The 22,836-nt window shown below is 46.7% G+C and overlaps 1 protein-coding gene across 2 annotated transcripts in view; it reads right to left on the bottom strand.

Annotated features, from left to right (window-relative positions):
- Window positions 1–22,836, bottom strand: part of CHCHD6 (coiled-coil-helix-coiled-coil-helix domain containing 6) — a 306,107-nt gene that overhangs the window by 133,686 nt on the left and 149,585 nt on the right. The window lies entirely within an intron of this gene.

Here is a 22,836-nt window from a genome sequence, read left to right as displayed (position 1 = left end):
GTACACATGACTCTTGTATTTAGACAATATTTGCTTATCCCAGGGTTCAGCTTTTAAAACAAAGCGTAGACAATGATGCTAAAAGGACACCATACCTATACAACGACTTCATAATGCTGATGACTTTTTGTTATAATTAAGTGTCACAGATTAACCTTTTCGTCTAGCAGTCTGCATGCCCTTTATAACTGGTGGTGGTTTTCAGCATTTACTTGCCCTTTTGTTTGTAATTTTAAGTACAGCCCATCAGAGCACATGAAAAAGTAATTGCAAAGGAACCCCTTACAAATTAACCTTGGTTTAGCACTGAAATGTTAAGCATCAGCTTATTACCAGATGAAGACTAGAACAAGGCAGCTAGAATTCCAACAGACTAATGCCGCGTACACACGGTCAAACTTTTGACCGGGCAAAACTCAGTCGGAATTTCCGACGGAAAAAAAGAGATTTTTAATACAGCTTACCTGTAAAATCTTTTTCTTGGAGTACATCACGGGACACAGAGCGGCATTCATTACTATATGGGTTATATGGAGTACCTTCAGGTGATGGACACTGGCAATCTCAAACAGGAAATGCCCCTCCCTATATAACCCCCTCCCATAGGAGGAGTACCTCAGTTTTGTAGCAAGCAGTATGCCTCCCAAAATGGTCCTCAAAAGAGGGGTGGGAGCTCTGTGTCCCGTGATGTACTCCAAGAAAAAGATTTTACAGGTAAGCTGTATTAAAAATCTCTTTTTCTTTATCGTTACATCACGGGACACAGAGCGGCATTCATTACTATATGGGATGTCCCAAAGCAATGCTTACAATGAGGGGAGGGAGAACATCTCCAAGACAAAAGGATTTAATTTAGAGAAATACTCAAATCATAATAAATCCAACTTAGTTGAGAAAAATAATCTTAAATTTTAAATTTAACTCAAAAAAGAGGAGCCCCCGGAATCCGAGGGTCTCAAACTGCAGCCTGCAGCACTGCCTGCCCAAAGGCTGTATCAGAATTCCTTCTTACGTCCAACTGGTAGAATTTTGTAAACGTGTGGACAGAAGACCAGGTTGCCGCCTTGCAAACTTGAGCCATAGAGATCTGGTGGTGTGCTGCCCAGGAGGCGCCCATGGCCCTAGTACATTGAGCCTTTAATGATACTGGAGGAGGCAACCCTTTCAAGCCGTAGGCCTGAGTGATTAATTGCTTAATCCACCTAGAAATGGTGGACCTTGCAGCTGCCTGCCCCTTCTTGGGCCCATCCGGTAATATGAACAGCACATCTGTTTTCCGGATCTTCTTTGTAGCTTTAAGATAGGCCTTCATGGCCCTGACGATATCCAAGGTATGCAGCAACCCTTCCTTTCTGGAAGTAGGTTTAGGGAAGAAGGATGGTAATACCAAATCCTGGTTCAAATGAAAACTGGATATAACCTTCGGTAGGAAGGAAGGATGAGGGCGGAGAACGACCCTGTCCTTATGAAAAATAAGATATGGTTCCTTACAGGATAAGGCCGCCAGTTCCGATACTCTTCTTGCGGAAACTATGGCGACCAAAAATACTAACTTCCTTGTCAGTAAAACCAAAGGAATTTCAGCCAACGGCTCAAACGGTTGTTTCTGTAAACTTGACAGAACAAGGTTTAAATCCCACGGGCAAAGCGGGGATTTAACTGGAGGTTTAATACGTAAGACCCCTTGAAGGAAGGTCTTAACCAGCGAGTGGGTGGCCAGCGGCCGCTGAAACCACACTGACAGAGCAGAAATCTGTCCTTTGATTGTGCTTAATGCCAATCCTTTATCCACTCCTAGCTGGAGAAAACTTAAAACTCTATCAATGGTGAATTTGCGAGAAAGCCATAGCTTGGACTCACACCAGCCTACATAGGCCTTCCAGACCCTGTGATAAATCACCCTAGAGACCGGTTTCCTGGCTCTGATTAGGGTAGAGATTACTTTCTGAGACAGACCTCTACCCCTGAGAATCAGGGATTCAGCTTCCAGGCCGTCAAATTTAGATGCCGTAAGGCAGGGTGGAGGATCGGACCTTGCGATAGCAGGTCTGGCCGTAGAGGAAGAGTCCAAGGGTCTCCCACTACCATCCTTAAGATTAGTGAGTACCATGCCCTTCTGGGCCATGCTGGAGCTACCAGGATGACTGGTATGTGCTCCACCCTGATCCTGCGCAGCAGGCGGGGTAGTAACTGGAGCGGGGGAAACGCATAAAGAAGTTTGAACTGATGCCAAGGGCAAACCAGCGCATCGGTTCCGCAGGCCATCGGATCCCTTGAGCGGGACATAAACCTGTCTAGCTTCTTGTTGAGTCTCGATGCCATGACATCCACGTCCGGCACTCCCCATCTTTGGCAGAGTGCTTGAAAGATTTGTGGATGCAGAGACCATTCACCAGGCCATAGAGTCTGGCGGCTTAAGAAGTCCGCCTGAAAGTTGTCCACTCCGGGAATGAATATTGCCGATATGCAGGGCACATGAGCCTCTGCCCATAGGAGAATCAAGCTCACCTCTCTCTGAGCGGCTTGACTCCTGGTTCCCCCTTGGTGATTTATGTATGCCACGGCCGTGGCATTGTCTGATTGAATTCTCACCGGGAACCCCTGCAATTTTGACGTCCAAGCCCTGAGGGCTAGTCGAGCAGCTCTGAGCTCCAAGATGTTGATGGGCAACTGCCCCTCTAGCTTTGCCCAAGTACCTTGGCGAGTGCAACCATCAAAATTGCTCCCCAGCCTGTCAGGCTGGCGTCTGTGGTCACTATCTTCCAAGCCACTGGGCTGAAAGATCTCCCCTTCAGTAGGTTCTGAGGGTCTAACCACCAACACAGACTTTGTCGGACTCTTGATGAGAGCGGCAACGGGATATCCAAGGCCTGTGGCCTTCTGCTCCATGCTGACAGGATGGCTGCCTGCAGGATGCGAGTGTGACTCTGGGCGTATGGTACCGCCTCGAATGTGGCCACCATCTTGCCTAGTAACCTCATACATAGGCGAATAGTCGGTTCCTTTTTGCTTAGAACCAGTAGGATTAATTCCTTGATGGCTTTGACCTTCCTCAGAGGTAGAAACACTCTTTGTTGTTCTGTGTCTAATCTCATGCCGAGATATTCCAACTGCCTTGTGGGCAGGAAAGCTGACTTTTCTCGATTTAGGACCCAGCCGAACTTCTCGAGGTATTGGACCGTGAGGGCCACTGCTCGCTCCAAGCCGGGAGACGAGTGATCTATGACTAGGAGGTCGTCCAGGTATGCTAGGATCGTGACCCCTTGGATCCTTAGTTTGGCTAGGATTGGAGCTAGGACCTTCGTGAACACCCGGGGGGCCGTAGCCAACCCGAAGGGAAGCGCCACGAATTGGAAGTGACGCGAAGCCACCATGAAGCGTAGATATTTTTGATGTGGCTGATAAATTGGAACATGAAGGTAGGCATCCTTTATGTCTATGGACGCCATGAAGTCGTCCTTTTGGAGTGTGGCAGCTGCTGACCGCACGGATTCCATCCGAAATGAGCGGATCTTTAGGTATGCATTTACCATCTTTAGGTCCAAAATTGGCCTGACATCTCCATTGGACTTCGGGATGATGAATAGGTTGGAGTAGAAACCTAGCCCCTGTTCCAGGACTGGTACCTCTACTATTACTTCCTGGGAAAGTAGATGATTTAATGCCGACATTAATGCGGCTCCTTTCTCCGGATCGTTTGGAATCCTCGACTCCTGGAAATGAGGAGGAGGAAACTTTAGGAAATCTAATTTGTAGCCCGTGGCCACGGAAGACCGTACCCACTCGTCGGGAATGCTGGCTTCCCAAACCTCTGAAAAGAGTCGCAGCCTTCCCCCCACCTTCGTGGGTGGGGGCGCCCCTTCATAAGGTTGGCTTGGGGGCTGGTTTTGCTGGTTTGCAAAACCACTGCTTTCTGCCTCTAGCAGCCTGTCCTTGAGACTTGCTGTTGAAGCCGAAGTTTGCTTTCGCAGGAGGCCGTCGATACTGTTTGGCATTAGAGGGCCCCTGCCCAGGGGAGTACTGTCGTTTAAACGCAGTCCCCTGAAACTTCTTCTTAGTTGGCAAGAGAGTACTTTTGCCATTTGAAATGGTCTGAATGTATTTATCTAGGTCTTCTCCAAAGAGTCGTCCTCCATAGAAGGGAAACCCTACCAGGAGCTTCTTGCATGGGGGCTCGGCCTCCCAGCTCTTTAACCATAAGAGTCTTCTCATATGGATAAGGGATAACGATAAACGTGACGCTTGCTGGATAGAATCCTTAATTGCGTCTACCGTAAAACATATGGCCCTAGGGACATCCGAAAATTCTTCTGCCTGCTGGGCAGGAATAAGTTTAAGCATCTGCTTAATTTGATCCGATAATGCTTGAGCAACCCCAATCGCAGCCACAGCTGGCTGTACTACTGCCCCTGCAGTAGTGAAGGAGTTCTTAAGTAGTGCTTCCAAGCGTTTATCAACTGGATCCTTGAATACCTGTATGTTTTCTACAGGGCATGTTAACGACTTGTTAACACATGAGATGGCTGCGTCCACTGCAGGAGTAGCCCATTTCTTGGAAAATTTATCTTCCATAGGATATAGGGCAGAGAATCTTTTAGGTGGTAAGAAGATTTTATCTGGCTTGTTCCAATCTTGGAACAAAACTCCCTCTAATAGAGGATGGATCGGAAACACTGCATTGCTTTGAGGCGCCCTCAGTGAGCCCAAAGCTGAAACCGTCGATACCTGGAGATCTGGTACTGGCAAGTTAAATGCATTATGGACCAAGTCCGTTAAGGCTTGAATCCACCAGCCCTCCCCTTGGGAGACTGCTCCAGACTCCTCTGTATCCGGATCTTCGATCCCTGAACCTACTTGGTCCTTGTCCAAGAGATCGTCCAATTCCCCTGAGGAAAGGACCTCCTCTTCTGAGGGTCCACGCTCGGGCGACGGAGATCTAATCCGTTTACTGCCCCGCATAGCTGTGGCTATCATTTTTCCCATTCTTTTCTCCATCTCTCTTAAAGAGGTGAGTAATACCTCGTCCGTGACCATCTTAGGGTTGGACTGACCCGCGCCAGCTCCAGCCCCAGATCCCGATGGCCCCAAGGCTCCCTGTGGGGAAAGCAGCGGCATAGCTTTGTCCGAGACCTCAGACTCTCTGGGGGAATCCCCACCTCTTGTACCCTCTGACCCGGATGCCATGGTACAATACCGAGGTACACCTGCTACTTATTGGTACTTGGAACTATAAAAGTTAATTGCCCAAACACCTGTTTGGGGGATAAAAAATGCTTCCTCTCCCCTAGATGACTTTTTTTTTTGTTTTTTTTGTTTTTGTTTCAAATCCAGGAAAGAAAAAGCATTCTGTCCCCCTGAGTAGTATTGCAAGAAAAAACTATGAGATGGAAAGAAACAGCCTATTTCTAGGCTTGAAAACAGTCTTCTGAAGACTGCAATATTCTTTTTGGCCACTGTGTGTCCTCGGCGCCCCGTGCTGCCGCTCTGGTCTTTCCTCCCCAGTTCCAATGTATCGAATGAGCTGTTTGGAACGAAAAGGAAGGGCCGCCCCTTCCTTAAACCACTGACCCGCCCTTCCCCCCTCAGCTAAACGGCGCGAATTGCGCCTATAACACGTGAACGCGCGCGCCCGCCGATAGGGGGGGGGGTTGGGGGGAAGGGAGCCTCTCTGCTCCAGCTGGAACCACGAGGAGGTCAGCGTTTTGCCTGCTTTGCAGGCTCTGAGGAGGAAGACTGATGGAGCATCGCCTGGAGGCTTGCAGGTAAGCATAGCTCTCTGACATGCACATACACTTTATATTACACAGGCCCCACTCAATGCTTTTCCAACACTACAAGGGAGGTCACTTCTTATGGGGAAAAAATACACATAGAGCCATCCTATCATTAAGATATGTGACTAGTTTGCCAGATGCAGCGCATAACTTTAGGCATGTCCCCTGTGACCCCCCAGAAAAAACCTGCTAAGAACCAAGTTCCGCAAGTTTTCCCCTCACTTACCTGCTCCATGCCGCAGGACTTTGCCAAGCAAGAGGCCCAATCTTCCCCCATCTCCGTGGGGATGTCTAGACCTTCAGGCCCTGGGTTCCTATGAAGGATCCACTGTCCTGGGCCCATATAGCACTCTGGCAACAGAAAACATTAGGCACCCAAAGGTTTCTAAGTTCTGGGCCCAGGGTCCAGCTCTCTAAAAAGAAAAGCATTATGGGCTATACCCCAAGGGTTTGGGGTCCGGTTACTGACCACTTTAGCGCTGAGGCCTTTGGACAGAACCGGTTAGCTCACCTAATCCCAAGGATGCGGAGGCAAGCTAAACCATGACCAACACCTAAGACACTGGCGTAAAAACTGAGGTACTCCTCCTATGGGAGGGGGTTATATAGGGAGGGGCATTTCCTGTTTGAGATTGCCAGTGTCCATCACCTGAAGGTACTCCATATAACCCATATAGTAATGAATGCCGCTCTGTGTCCCGTGATGTAACGATAAAGAAATAGAGAACCCACTCTCTATCTAAAGTCAGTCGGAAATTCCGACGGAAAAAGTCAGATGGGGTATACACACGGTCAGAATATCCGATGGAAAGCTCCCATCGGAAATTCTGACTGGGTGTACTCGGCATAAGTCAGCCATACCACCGGACTGACAGTTCCGACTAATGTCGGTATTCCTCTCCTTCTAATGCTATTTGCCAGATACAAAACTATATGGAAATTTCTGTTAAATTTGAACACTTCTATCTGTTGGTGGTTAAAGGAACTCCAGCAATATTTTTCTTAGGTTTGAAAGGCGAGGGACGACTCAGGCAATCTCATGTCTCCATTTCTACCTCTCCTTCCGCTCCTGAATAATCCTCTATTTCCACCAGACCTCGAAAAGCCAGGAGCATTTTCTTGGTGGTCGCCTCATGGATTCATGCAGGTCCACCATTTTCTCTCATTCATTCCTTTCCCTTCTTGGCCCTCCATCCAGGAGACCCATGAGGCTCCCTCCTGGAAATTCTTTCGATACCCTTGGCTCAGCCACTGGGTGCCCTCTCTACGATGCACCTCTACATACCCTTTTCAAAAAACGGCTTTTAAGCACACCTGCTTACACTCTCCTGGCTCACCGGGTACTATTACAGGGATCTGTTTTTCCTTGAATGCTATCAGCACCCCTTCATCCGCCTCATATACCTCCATCTGGGAATGAGACTTGGCAACTTTTGTCGACCCCCGAAAAAAGAAGCAAAGCCTGGTCCACCATAGCGAAATATTATCTTAGAGGAAGCATATAAGGTTCTTCTCTGATGGTACTTGACCTGGCATAGCAGGCACTAACCCGTCCTATAGCAATAGAAGTTTTAGGGGCTGTGGCCAATGCGGAGATGTTATATATGTTTGGTGGTCTTGTTCTGGTTAAAGTGTGGGAACCCTGGTGGTCTTACACTTTCTACACCCTGCATCTGACCAGTCTGATTAACCTATAAACTACAATACCTAAGCCTGTGGGACCCTTACCTGATGCCCTTTCCCCTTCCCTTCCTCTGCCCTCCCTTTTCCCTGCTCCTTCCTTTTCCTTTTTGGCAATTTGTTCCGCCTTCCCTTTTCTCCTTACTTATTTGTGTGCCCCTGGATCATTGTACTAAAAATGATTGTACCAGAAAGGAGAGGGGAGAGTAGTATGAGAGACTTCCCTTCACTTCCTGTCCCCTCCATGCTGTGGCTTCCCAATCTTCTTTCCATTGACGATGCCCATAGCTGAGCCCAAAGTAATCTATGAAGGCCAAGTGAGCAGAGGCAGCCAGAGGGAAGGATATTTAGCCCAAAGGATATAACCAGCATGGTGTCCCCCCCAGCTGCAAAATTTTGAGAAGTATCCTATATGGCCAAACATTTATGGACATCTGGTTCTCATGCTGACACTATTTAAGTATGTGGATTCCTTGATAAATGCTACATATAATGGTACAACATACCAAGGCATTTTAGACAGCTGTCCAAACCTATGGCCAAATTTTGGAGAAGGCCCTTTTCTATTCCATCATGATCATGCTCTTGTGCACAAAGCCAGCTCCATAAAGACAAGGTTTGAAGAGTTTGGTGTGGAGAAACTTGGGGGGCCAATAAAGCAATAAAGAGTCCTGACCTCAACCCAGCTGAACACCTTTGGGATGAATTGACACTCCAACTGTGAGCCAGGTCTTCTCATTCAACAAGCATGGACACAAATGACTAAACACACTGGCCCGGATTCACATACAGCGGCGCATAGTTATACCGGCGTAGCGTATCAAATATACGCTACGCCGAAGTAGCGCAGAACGGCGAGCACAGTATTCACAAAGCACTTGCTCCCAATGTTGTGCCGGCGTAACGTAATTTCGTAGGCGTAAACCAGCCTAATTCAAGGTAGGTGGAAGTGGACGTGATCCATTTAAATGAAGCGTGACCCCATGCAAATGATGGGCCGAACGAACGGCGCATGCGCCGTCCCGTGGACCCATCCCAGTTCGCATGCTCAGAATCAAGTCGAAAATACTCCCTAAGATACGTCGAATCACTGCCTACGACGTGAACGTAACCTACGCCCATCCATATTGATGTACTACTACGTAAACGACGTAAAATACGACGGCTGTTCCCTGGTCCATACCTTTGCATGAGTTGCGCCTCATAGATGGGGAATAACTATACGCCGGACGTAAGCCTTACGTAAACTGCGTATATTAATGCGCCGGGTGCAAGTACGTTCGTGAATCGGCGTATCTCACTCATTTGCATATTCAAATCGTAAATCAATGGGAGCGCTCCTTGCGGCCAGCGTAAATATGCGCCCACGATACGACGGCGTAGGAGACTTATGTCGGTCGTAGGAAGCCTATTTTCAGGCGTATCTAGTTCTGTGGGCACGGCGCACAAATACAACGGCGCACATTTACACTTACGCGGCGTATCTCGAGATACGCCGGCGTAAGTGCTACGTGAATCCGGGCCACACACTCCAAAATCTAGAGGAATCTTTCCAAGAAGAGTGGAGGCCGTTATAGCCCTTGGATTGGAATGGGTTGTCCAAATGGCCAATATAAATGTGATGATCAGGTGTATACAAACACGTATGTTTTCGAGTGGAGAAGGAGGGAGGCAGACAGGGTAAAGCCTGCCATACACAGGTTGAATTTTTGACTGACTCCCACTGAATTGGCTTTTTGTGAAGGATCTGAACAGTCACTGTGTTCAATTAGATGCAGTAACTATTCAGGTATTCTGACAGCCACCACCCGCCACAATAGCTGGCAGGGAAAATACCTCCATCCACATAGATACACGTGTATTGCTAGCCTACGTATACGTTCTCTGAAAGAACACTTATAGCTAGATTCAGGTAGCTTTACGCCGGCGTAACTCTGAATCTACGCCGTCCTAAATTTAAGCGTATTCTGGAAACCAGATACACTTAAATTAGGCTAAGATACGAGCAGTGTAAGTCTCCTACGCCATCGTATCTTAGGGTGCAATATTTACGCTGGTCGCTTGGTGGTGTTTCCGTTGAGTTCGGCGTAGAATATGCAAATAACTAGATACGATTCAGAAACGTACGTGCGCCCGGCGCATTTTTTTTACGTCGTTTACGTATGGCTTTTTCCGGCGTAAAGTTAGTCGAATAAATAGCTGGCCTAGTCAATGTTAAGTATAGCCGTTGTTCCAGCGTAGAACTTTGAAAAAGTTACGTCGTTTGCGTAAGTCGTCCGTGAATGGGGCTGGACGTAATTTACGTTCACGTCGAAACCAATACGTTTTTGCGGCATACTTTGGAGCAATGCACACTGATATATGTACACGGACGGCGCATGCGCCGTTCGTAAAAAACGTCAACCACGTCGGGTCACCACCTATTTACATAAAACACGCCCCCTCATCCTCATTTGAATTAGGCGCGCTTACGCCTGCCCCATTTACGCTACACCGCCGTAACTTAGGAGGCAAGTGCTTTATGAATACAGCACTTGCCTCTCTGACTTACGGCGGCGTAGCGTAAATACTATACGCCTGCCTAATGTTACGACCATGTACCTGAATCTAGCTATTACACTTCAAGGCAATTAGATAACTCCCTAGATCAGCGTTATAACAATAAAATACTGAAATATAAGCTTACTAAGCTCATTGTAACATGCTAGTTACAAGAATACACAAACATTCTCTAATTAAGAGTCTCTTTAAGTAACCAAAATTTTTTGTCCAGCTCGCCGACTCTTTCAGTGCGAGAAGCAAAAGAGAAGAAAGGAAACGTACGTCAGAAGGCTACCTAGCAACCAGAGTCTTCTCAGACGTGACCACTGGGAGATGTGGGCTCCAAACTAGAAATCTTCTTCTGTAAGAAATGTTTTTATTCAGCACAGCTCATTCTTTCACTTGACTCCCCGAGACCTCTAGTGGAACACTGCTGGAGGAGGGTTAAGCCACAATGTCATTTCTCAGATGGAGCGTCACTAGCTGCAGCGTCGGTCTCCGTTGGGCCTTTGTTGTCTCCAAATCTACTGATATAACTTAGTTACTTGGCAACCACCCCTCCTGAATCTTTCCCGACCGAGGCAGAGACATTCAGCGCATCAACAGGTCAGAAATGGAGGTGTGTGTGTGTGGGGCTAGTCATTTAGCCTTAAACACATAATGCAGGCCAGGATGAGTTTTCACTGTTCACAGATCCCTTATTCTATTCATTACCAGGCTATGGTGTGAAGTCAAAGCTTTTAAGGGACTGCTCTCAGCACTAACGCCAACAAGATTTGAGGTCAAAGCGCTGGAAGGGTTTTCAGGTGCAGACGGTAACTAAACGGCCACTCAGCTTTTAAAAGGTTTGCCTACCTGAAACTAATTTTTTATTCAAGTTTAACAATAGCTGCTGGTAGGCCAAATCATGAACAGGCATTTGATATCACTCCATTTGGCCATGAACCCCCCCATGCAATCAAAACAATACAGAGACAGCGCATGCTGATTGCTTTACGGCAAATAGGAGGAGCTGGGAACTCTGGTTCAATAACATTACCAAGATCCTTTCCCACCACTTCTCTTAAAGTGGAGTTCCACCCAAAAATGGAGCTTCCACTTTTTGGAATCCCCCCCCCCCCCTCCGGTGTCACATTTGGCACCTTTCAGGGGGGGAGGAGGGAGCAGATACCTGTGTAATACAGGTATTTTCTCCCACTTCCTGGCACAGATCACTGCAGTGGTCGCGGTGACCTACGCCACTTCCGGCGCCTAAACTGTCCTCCCCCGCTGTCTTCTGGGAGACACACAGGTCCCAGAAGACAGCAGGGACCAATAAGGACGCGCAGTGCTACTCGCGCATGCGCAGTAGGGAACCAGGAAATAAAGCCACATGCACTTCCCGATTCCCTTAGGCCTCGTACAGACGGACGGACTGTCCGCTGAAAACGGTCCGCCGGACCGTTTTCAGCGGACATGTCCGCCCGGAGATTTCTGTCTGATGGTTGTACACACCATCAGACAGAAATCCACGCGTACACGATACACGGTGACGTGGCCGCGCCGTCGCTGCGACGATTACGCGGCGACGTGCGCGGCCCTGGAAGTTTAATGCTTCCACGAATGCGTCGAATCACTTCGACGCATGCGAGGGATGGCGGCCGATCGGACAGGCTTCCAGCGGACATGTTTCTTAGCATGCTAAGAAACATTTGTCCGCCGGAAAACGGTCGGCTGGACAAATGTCCGCTGGAAACCTGTCCGGTCAGCCGTACACACGACCGCGTTTCAGAAGACATGTTCGGTCGTGTGTACGGGGCCTTACCGAGGATGGCGACGGCAGCAGCCGACAGTTCGGCTTCTGCTGCCGACATCACAGCCGCGTGCCCATATATTAAAAGTCAGCAGCTACAGTATTTGTAGCTGCTGGCTTTTAATATATTTTTTTTTTCTGGCGGACCTCCGCTTTAAGCAAATTTATAGTTTTTATTAATAAAAAAAACAAAAAACAAAAAAACTAAGAGCAAAAGCCCCAATTTCTTACCTTAAACTATGCTCACTTAGCAAGCCCAATTCTTCTTCGTATGGTTTGTAGTGTGGGAGGTCCTTCCTGTAATGCCCACGTCACTTTCTGAATCGCATGAATGCTTCCTATTGGCTTAAAAAGATGTCCATCACTGAGGTCATCAAGGGTTCTCCCAGCATCCTTTGGCCTTTGGGCCACTTCAGACTGGCAATTTGTAGCAGCGATTACATGCAGCTACACATTATTTAAAAGGTCAAGCCTGTGGCCGGACAGGGAAGGAGAAGCAGCAGACTAATAAGCTCATCTTTCTGTCACTCTCTCCCCCTATGCTTCTAATTTTCTACCTCTCCCAATTTGAGTTCTGCTATACAGGGACAGAGGACAGAGAGAGGTTGATTCCAAGTTAAAGTGGAGGTTCACCCTATAAAAAATTTCTAACACTACATCCATCACAGTTCTGCAAATAAAATGACACTGACCTTTTTTCCGTCGTAGATAGCGTTTAGCCTTAGAATTCACTGCGGCTTCCGGGTAGGGAATCCCGCGGGAGTGGGCGTTCCTATTGACATGCCAATTGATTGACATGCTAAACGACGGCGCACACAATGCGTCACGACTTCCCGAAAGAAGCTCGGGTCTGCTAGGCTCTATTCGGCGCCGGTGCGCAGGCGCCGAATAGACCCGAGCCGACCCGAGCTTCTTTCGGGAAGTCGTGATGCGCTGTGTGCGCCGTCGTTTAGCATGTCAATCAATTGAATGAATGAAAAACGTATATAGCGCGGCACATGCGAACTGAATCGCCTCTGGGCGCTTGATGTTTCGTGTCTCATGACATCAAAAGAGCAGAGTTTTAATCTGTCTTCTGAAGGCATGTCAATAGGAACGCCCACTCCCGCGGGATTCCCTACCCGGAAGCCGCGGTGAATTCTAAGGCTAAACGTTATCTACGGACAAAAAAAAAAAAAGGTCAGTGTCATTTTATATGCAGAACTGGGCTGGATGTAGTGTTAGAAATGTTTTATAGGGTGAACCTCCCCTTTAAATTCAGGCATTTAAATTGCTTAAAAAGGTGCATTACGAATAAAGAGATGCATTTATCAATTGGAGTGGTCATCTCTCGCCTCGACTACTGCAACTCCCTCCTCACTGGATTACTTTTACATAGACTATCCCCCTTCAGTCCATCATGAATGCTGCTGCCAGACTCATCCACCTTACCAACCATTCTGTGTCTGCCACTCCTCTCTGCCAATCCCTACATTGGCTTCAGCTCACCCAACGAATTCAATTAAAAATACTAACATTTATTTACAAAGCTGAGCAGAATTATAGGGGTCTAATAATGATTAGAATCACTAAGTGGAGATGCACTTAGACCTTGTACAGACGAGCAAACATGTACGATGAAACTGGTCCGCCGGACCGTTTTCACCGTACATGTCTGCCCGGGGATTTCTGTATGATGGCTGTACTCGCCATCATACAGAAATCCGCGCGTAAACAATACGCAGGGCGTGGCCGCGCCGATGACGCGGCGACATGGGCGGACCTGCCAGTTCTATGCTTCCATGCATGCGTCAAAGTCATTCGACGCATGCGAGGGATGGCGGGCGCTCGGACATGTACGGTAGGTCTGTACAGACGACCGTACATGCCCGAGCGGACAGGATTCCAGCGGGCTGTTTCTAAACAAGTTTGGAAATATTTGCCCGCTGTAAAAAGGCCCGGCGGGCAAATGTACGCTGGAATCCTGTCCGCTCGGGCCTACACACGACCGAACATGTCTGCTGAAACTGGTCCGCGGACCAGTTTCAGCAGACATGTTCGGTCGTGTGTACGGGGCCTTAGGGTTAAAGTTCATAGGTCAAAGGTCAGCTAGGGTTAGGGCTAGGGTTTCCCATTGAAGAATATGGCTAGGACTCAGGAATTGGAACAGGGACCTCCCCCAAAGGTCAGAAGGCGGGTTCCAAGAGGTCAAAAGGTCACAGGGCGTGGCTGACCCACCCCCACCAAAGTGTACCGCCTACCCCAACTAAGTCGGGGAATGAACAAGTCGGGGAATTAATGATTCTCTAATAATTGATTTTATATATATATATATATATATATATATATATATATATATATACTATGACTAAGTCTTACGCTGGCCGCTAGGGGCGTGTACGCTGATTTACGCGTCAAAATATGTAAATCAGCTAGATACGCGTGATTGGCTCCTGCTGCTATCAATCTATCCATTGAGGACCCAAGACAGCGGCTGAAGTTGCTCGTTGATGGAACGATCGGGTTCAGGTAAAAAAAAGGGAGGTCAAGGGGCTGCTGCAGCACAAAAAGGTTTTTCACCTAAATGCAAAGAATGCATTAAAGCGGAAGTAAACCCATCGATTTAACAGTTTTAAAAAGCAGTTACATTTCCGGCATGCCGGGATTTCTAACTGTGACATTGGTTGTGCTCTCAACCAAACTGTCAAACCATCCAATGGCTGGTGTTATAACTGATCACATGTGCAGCACCATGGCAGTTGAAGGTTAAACATAGGCCAAGATGGCAGCTTCCTTGGCTGAAAATGATAGGTGGGTTTACTTACACTTTAAGATGAAAAACTGTGAGGGTTTACAACCTCTTTAGGTAAAAAATACCACTTTAAGAATAAAAAAAAAAAAACGTTACGTTGTGTAGAAAGTTACAGGTTCTCATTAAGCCCCCCTGCGCATATAGAATAAGACCGTATAAGATAATTGTCTTCTGTGGGCAGTAAGATAAAGAGATCTGTTAGCAGTTACAATGTATCCTATTTACATACTAAACTATTTTTATTACCTTTGATGGCTAGCGTATGCGACTACCACAAGGGAGTAATTAAACGTGTTACTTTAGACTTTCTATATTACAACAAAACAGCGCAGAACACCTGAAGCGCTGCTCTTTCACGTCTCAAACTAAATCTCAGGACTATATCAAAGATGAAGGCGCCGAGAGGTTTGAGCAACAGATTTTATCAGTAATTAAGAGGATACGGCGCGATTCTCAATCTAGGAAAAAGCCAATTATTAAAGACAAGTGAAAATACACATTCTAAAAAGAATATCAAGGTAGTTATTCCCCCCCACCCCCCTTTCCTTCATGGTCTGCATTACAACCAGCGGGGGATCCGATATAAACACTTTGCATAGAGAAGCCTTGCACAGCTCCCCAACAATTTATTCATCAGCTGCCAGAAACCTCAGATTCATTTCTGAATGTGCGTTTTAAAAAACATGACTGATCCATTCAAAAGATGAAATAAAACAAGTAAAAGCAGCTTTTGCTGCAATATTCACAATCGTGCGCCCGCCCCCCCCCCCCCCCCCCCCGCATAGTACTTATTTTCCACCACTAGATGTCCCCAGTCTTTATGTTTAAATGATGCTTAGTATTATTTACCCAGTTCCTCTGAGCCCGGGTTATCTTGGACTCTCCCCCCAGCCTGTGACAGTGAAGGAGAAGCAACACGGTGATGAGAATTATGTTGCTTCTTTTACATCCATCTGGAGTCAGCTTTTAATACATTGCCTGACACTGCAGTGCTCATCTATGCCACATCAGTGCCAGTGTTGCCAACCTACCAGATTGAAATTTACTGGCACGACACACAAAATTTACTGGCGCAGCCACGTTTTTAGTGGCATTTCACAAAAGTTACTAAATTACATTTTTCGGTGCAAATTTCAGTATTTAGGCTACAAACAAGTACGCTAGGCAAATGGCAATGTGATTGAAGGTAGATATTAAAGGTAAAAAAAACATATTTTTGATATAATAAGGGCAAATTATTTAGTCACATCACCCCCTGCCTTCATCCCCCTCTGCAACCCCCTGCCTTCACCACCCTCTGCGGTGCCACAATCTCCCCCTGCCTCCAATTTCCCTCTGCCTCCAATCTTCCCCAGCCCCCCTGCCTCCAACAACCCCCTGCATACATTGTCCCCTGCTTCCATCCCCCTCTGCGATGCCACCAACAACCCCTGTCTCCACCCCCCACCCTCTGCGGTGCCACCATCCCCCTCTGCGGTCCCACCAACACCCCCTGCCTTCAATCACCCCCTGCCACTAACACCCCCTGCCTCCACCCCCCTCTGCAGTGCCACCGCAACCACCATCACCCCCTGCCTCCAATCACCATGCGCAGTTCCAAGCCGAAACGGATCTCGGCTATTTTTACTGGCACATTCCCGCAATCACGGACATTTACGAACGGGGGGAAAAAGTGCCCGTTTTTCCGAACTGTCCGTAAAAAATACGGACGGTTGGCAACACTGCACAGTGCCACGCATCAGTGCTATCCCAGTGCTCATCCATGCCAAATCAGTGCCACTGCAATGCTCATCAGTGCCCCTACAGTGCCATCAGTGCCCTAAAGTGCCTCACAAAAGTTTAATAGGTAGTCAGGAAATTAGATGTGTAATTTATGTCATTAGAACACTTGACATTGCTCCCTGCATGTTGGCCAGGCTGTGAAAAAGTCTCACACATGTGGCATCGCCATACTCAGGAGGAGTAGCAGAATATGTTTTGGGGTGTAGTTGCAAGTATGCCTATGCCATGCGAGAGAAATAACCTGTTAATAAAAAAAATTGGTGAAAAAAAAAATTAATCGAAGCCAGGCTTGGATGTTTTTCTTTGTAAAAAAATAAGTCTTCCGTCTTGCACTTCTACCCCATAGCCCAGACATTAGGAATACGGGAGATTGTTGTCACATGTACCACACAGCCAGTACTTGCCGCATATTCCTGCAGCTCCTTTAATGTTGCTGTAGGCATCTTGACAGCCTCCCTGACCAGATTTCTTCTCAACTTTTCATGAATTTTGGAGGGACGTCCAGTTCTTGGTAATGTCACTGTTGTGCCATATTTTCTCCACTTGATGATGACGGTCTTCACTGTGTTCCATGGTATATCTAATGCATTGGAAAGTCTTTTGTACCCTTCTAACCTAACTGATACCTTTTAACAATGAGATCCATCTGATGCTTTGGAATCGCTCTGCGGACCATGGCTTTTGCTGTAGGATGCGACTAAGAAAATGTCAGGAAAGACCTACTAGAACAGCTGAACTTTATTTGGGGTTAATCAGAGGCACTTTACATGATGGCCGGTGTGTACTGACTCCAATTTAACACGAGTTTGAATGTGATTGCCCAATTCTGAACACGGCTACATCCCCAGTTATAACACACATGCAACCACATTATTATTATTTTTTATCCCCCCCCCCATAAAAGATTTCAGGTTTATTGAGTTGTACGGTTTACAGGTCACATTAAAATTGGAAAAGTCATGAGTCTTGGTCTCATTTTTTTTTTACATCACAGAAACCTGACATTTTAACAGGGGTGTGTAGACTTTTTATACTGTATCCATTGTATGTAATAAATGGATTCACCAGAATCCTGGATATCTTGGGACTGTCTTCTCTGCATATGAAGATCGCTTCACATTTTCCTTGATATTGTACAGCTATATTTAAATTTATTATGACTCTGCCCATGAACGAACATCGACTGCTATGTCAATGGGATCTTTTTTAATAATAATTGTATACCCACCACATATAATATGTGATATAATTATATAGGTAAACTCTTTGCATGCCAACAAAGAACGTCGGCTGGTTGTGTTTGCCTGAGATAAATACAACGTGTAAATATTCAATATGTCAGTAAATATGTGTGCACAGAAATGATGCTTGGCTATTGTGCAAAACGCAAAGTCCGAGATTATTTGTGTCCGTGAATGAAAACCGACGCTGTGCATTCCAATTCAATATGTTATAAAAAATAATAATTCTATTGCTGGTGAAGTGTCGCTCGTCTAAAATGGCCTACAGGCTCTATTCATGTCTGTGTGTAAAAACTGCATGAGGCTCTGTGCATTTGTGTTAGTACCTTGACACCTATCTTAGGCATTTTTTTCTTCTGTGTTATTTCTTTAACCCTGATGCCCCGTACACACCATCACTTTATGTGATGAAAAAAAACGACATTTTCTGTGAAGTAAAAAATGACGTTTTTGAAACTTCAATTTTCAAAGACGAAGTTGCCTACACACCATCGTTTTTCTCACAATGTTCTTGCAAAGTGAGGTTACGTTCCACCACGTTTTACCATTGAAGCTTGCTTCATAAGTAGCTTCTGGGCATGCGTGGATGAAAAAACGTCTTAGAAAACGACGTTTTTTGCTACACACGGTCAATTTCTGTGAAGTAAAAAGTGCACTTTTGAAAAACGACACATAAAATTGAAGCATGCTTCAATTTTTTTTGGTCGTTTTTTACAAGACATAAAACGACGTTTTCCCCCACACACAGTCAATTAAAGTGACGTTTTTAAAAACGTCATTTTTTTTCATCACATAAAGTGATGGTGTGTACGCGGCATTAGACCCCTTTCACACTGGGGCGGCAGGTCTGTTAGCGGTTAAGCGCCGCTAGTTTTAGGCCTCGTACACACGGACGAGGCCGGACCGTTTTCAGCGGACATGTCCGCTCGGAGATTTCTGTCTGATGGTTGTACACACCATCAGACAGAAATCCGCGCGGACACGATACGCGGTGACGTGGCAGCGCCGTCGCCGCGACAATGATGTGGCGACGTTCGCGGCCCTGGAAGGTCAATGCTTCCACGAATGCGTCGAATCACTTTGACGCATTCGAGGGCTTTCGGCCAAGCGGACATGTCCGGTGAGTCTGTACAGACGACCGAACATGTCCGACGGACAGGCTTCCAGCGGACATGTTTCTTCGCATGCTAAGAAACATTCGTCCGCTGGAAACCTGTCCGATCCGCCGGAAAATTGTCCGGTCGGACGTACAGACGACCGAACAGGTCCGCTGAAACTGGACTGCGGATCAGTTTCAGCAGACATGTTCGGTCGTGTGTACGGGGCCTTAGCTGCGCTTTTCTGCCGCTAGAGGGGTGCTTTTATACAGCGCTCTCAAACCGCCCCAGGAAAAAAAATGTTCCCGCCCTGCAAGCACCCCCCCCCAGCGTGAAACAACTTGCGCCTGAAAACTGCCTCTCCAGTGTGAAAGCCCTTTACAGGCGCCATTTTTAGTGCTAAAATGGCAAAAAAAAAACTTCAGTGTGAAAGGGGTCTTATGCCGCGTACACACGACCGTTTTTCAGGAGAAAAATTGCAGGCATTGCCAGAGCATTTTTCTCGACGTGAAAAAGAACCATTAAAAATTCAAAACATGCTCTATTTTTTCTCTACGTTTTTCATGTCGTGAAAAATGGTCGTGTGTAGGCTTTAACGACGGGAAAAAACGTGCATGCTCAGAAGCAAGTTATGAGAAGGGAAATTTGCATAATAAAGCCCAAAGGGTGGTGCCATTCGAATGGAACTTCCCCTTTATAGTGCCGTTGTACGTCACCGAGCTTTGCTCGAGCATTTTTTTTGTTCACGATCGTGTGTATGCAAGGCAGGCTTGAGAGGAATCACGTGGAGAAAAACTTAGTTTTTTCCATGACATTAAAAACGGTTGTGTATACAGTGCACACTATATTTCCTATAATCAAATAAGTGCATATAATGGGGCAGATCCACAAAGAGAGTACGCCGGCGTATCTACTGATACGCCGGCGTACTTTCAAATTACCTGCGTCGTATCTTTGTTTTGAATCCTCAAAACAAGATACAACGGCATCTGGGTTAGATCCGACAGGCGTACGTCTTCGGATCTTAGATGCAATTCTTCGGCGTCCGCTGGGTGGCGTTCCCGTCGTTTTCCGCGTCGAGTATTCAAATTAGCTATTTCTGACGATCCACGAACGTACGAGCGGCCGGCGCATTTTTTTACGTCGTCTCTAGTCGGCTTTTTTCGCCGTATAGTTAAAGCTGCTATTTGGTGGCGCAGCCAATGTTAAGTATGGCCGTCGTTCCCGCGTATAATTTTAAAAATGTTATTTCGTTTGCGTAAGTCGTTGGTGAATCGGGATGGACGTAATTTACGTCCACGTCAAAAATAATGACGTCCTTGCGACGTCATTTAGCGTAATGCACGGCGGGAAATTTAGGAACGGCGCATGCGCAGTTCGTTCGGTGCGGGGACGCGCTTCATTTAAATGAAACACGCCCCCTACTCTCCGATTTGAATTACGCGCCGTTACGCCGCTAGAGATACACTACGCCGCCATAACTTACGGCGCAAACTCTTTCTGGATTCAAAGCTACAGAAAGTAAAGTTACAGCGGCGTAGCGTATCTCACATACGCTGCGCCCATGCAATTCTACATGAATCTGCCCCATGGTCTATGTAAATGGACTACAGGAGAGTAAAGGAATGACTCCTTTAAGTCTCGGACCCTTTTTTACTGCACCTCCACATAAGAACCAACCATGTGACAGAACAAATATAACTCCAGCAAACAGTAACTATAGCACAATTCAATCTGCTCTTTAAAGAGAGTGAAATGCAACTTTGACAGTGTGAAAGGGAGTCTTAGTTTACAACTATGCGTGTCGGGAACGAACATCAAATAATGCAGAGAAATGTGCTGTTTTTTTTTTGCAGAAATACAATTAATGTTTAATGGCACTCCTACGCATTGGCAAACGCCCCAAACTGCATGGTGCTGCAGCACCACGCAGTTCAGTGCCGTGCGATTTTACCAAATGGTCGGGGACGTTCCCTGTTTCTTGTGGGTAAGGCAGTCTATTAAAATAATGGGCTGCCATACACACAGCACGTCGGAACACACCTGAAACGCTTGCGCTCCTTCAGGCATTCAAAAATGTGAACAAAGAGGAAAGTATTTTTATTTTGTTTGCACAAATATGAAGCTGCTGGCTTAAAAATCAGATACTTACAGTGCCTAGAGTTCACTGCTGTCTTTCTTCCTGCAGCCAGTTCTTTTTACCCATGCCAGTTTACGGCACCGCCATCTTGGATATGGGAGCTGGCTGTGACTTGCTGAGGAATCACAGCTGCCTTCCTGCTGCGCAAGCATGAGTGGCACTTTGTGAACGGTCCTGTACACTAAAGCCTCGTACACACCAGGGGCTAGATTCAGTAAGAAGTTACGTCGGCGTATCTGTTGATACGCCGCGTAACTTCTAGGATGCGCCAGCGTATCTTTTTTCTGTATTCGGAATTTTGCTAAGATACGACCGACGTAAGTCTCTTACGCCGTCGTATCTTAGGGTGCATATTTACGCTGGCCGCTAGGTGGCGCTTCCGTTGATTTTGGCGTAGAATATGCAAATGAGCTAGATACGCCGATTCAGAAACGTACGTGCGCCCGGTGGATTTTTTTACGTAGTTTACGTAAGGCTTTTTCCGGCGTAAGGTTACTCCTGCTATATGAGGAGTATACAATGTTAAGTATGGACGTCGGGACAGCGTTGCAAGTCCTTCGCGAATAGGGCTTTGCGTAAATTACGTTCACGTCGAAAGCATTGACTATTTGCAACGTGATTAGGAGCATACGCACTGGGATACGTTCACGGATGGCGCATGCGCCGTTCGTTAGAGACGTCATTTACGTGGGGTCATGTTTTATTTACATAAAACACGCCCACCTCTTCACAATTTGAATTTGGCGCGCTTACGCCGGCAGATTTATGCTACGCCACCGTAACTTAGGGCGCAGGTTCTTTGTGAATCCAGCCCCAGCCTCACTAAGTTACGGCGGCGTAGCGTATCTGAGATACGCTACGCCCGCACAAACTTACGGCGGGCTATCTGAATCTAGCCCTAGTATTTTATTTTTTTCCATTGAATCAGGGTGGATTTGATTTAAATCACAAGTAAAAAAGGCCTTGTTTAAATCAACCCGATTTAAATCATAATTTTTAACCACTTGTTTACTGGGCACATATACCCCCTTCCTGCCCAGGCGAAATTTCAGCTTTCGGCACTGTCACGCTTTAAATGACAATTGCACGGTCCTGCGACGTGGCTTCCAAACAAAATTGGTGGTATTTGATCACCTGTGCGGTTTTAATTTTTTGCGCTATAAACAAAAATATTGGCATGCATTAAAAAGGGGATTTTTTCAACCTCACCTACTATTAGCTAGATTCAGGTAGAGTTAGGTCGGCGTATCAGTAGATACGCCGACCTAACTCAGAATCTGCGCCGACCTAAGTTTAAGTGTATTCTCAAACAGAGAAACACTTAAACCTATCTAAGATACGACGGCTTGCGCCGTCCTATCTTAGGGTGCAATATTTAGGCTGGCCGCTAGGTGGCGCTTCCATTGCGGTCGGCGTAGAATATGTAAATCACTAGATACGCCTATTCACGATCGTACGCCCGGCCGTCCCAGTACAGGTACCCCGTTTACGTAACGCTTTATCAGGCCTAAAGTTATTCCAACAAATAGTTGGAATAGTAATGTTAAAGTATGGCCGCCGTTCCCGCTTCGAAATTCGAAAATATTACGTCGTTTGCGCAAGTCGTCTGTGAATAGGGATTTACGTCATTTACGTCCACGTAGAAATCAATCGGCCCGTGCGGCGTACGTTGCCGCAATGCACACTGGGAAATGTAGGCGGACGGCGCATGCGCCGTTCCAAAAAAACGTCAATCACGTCAGGTCAAAGAAATTTATCATAAAACACGCCCCCTCAGCCTATTTTAAATTAGGCGTGGTTGCGCCCGCCGCATTTACGCTACGTCGCCGTAAGTTAGGAGGCAAGTACTTTGAGAATACAGTACTTGCCTCTCTGACTTAAGGCGGCGTAGCGTAAATACGATACGCTACGCCGCCTTAAAGTTGCGGCGCTCTCTGTGAATCTACCTATATGTAACTACATACCTCCCAACTTTCTGAGATGGGAATGAGGGACACC

The sequence above is a fragment of the Rana temporaria genome, chromosome 7, assembly GCF_905171775.1.
Source record: "Rana temporaria chromosome 7, aRanTem1.1, whole genome shotgun sequence".
NCBI lineage: Eukaryota > Metazoa > Chordata > Amphibia > Anura > Ranidae > Rana > Rana temporaria.
This window is presented reverse-complemented; position numbering and strand designations above follow the sequence as displayed.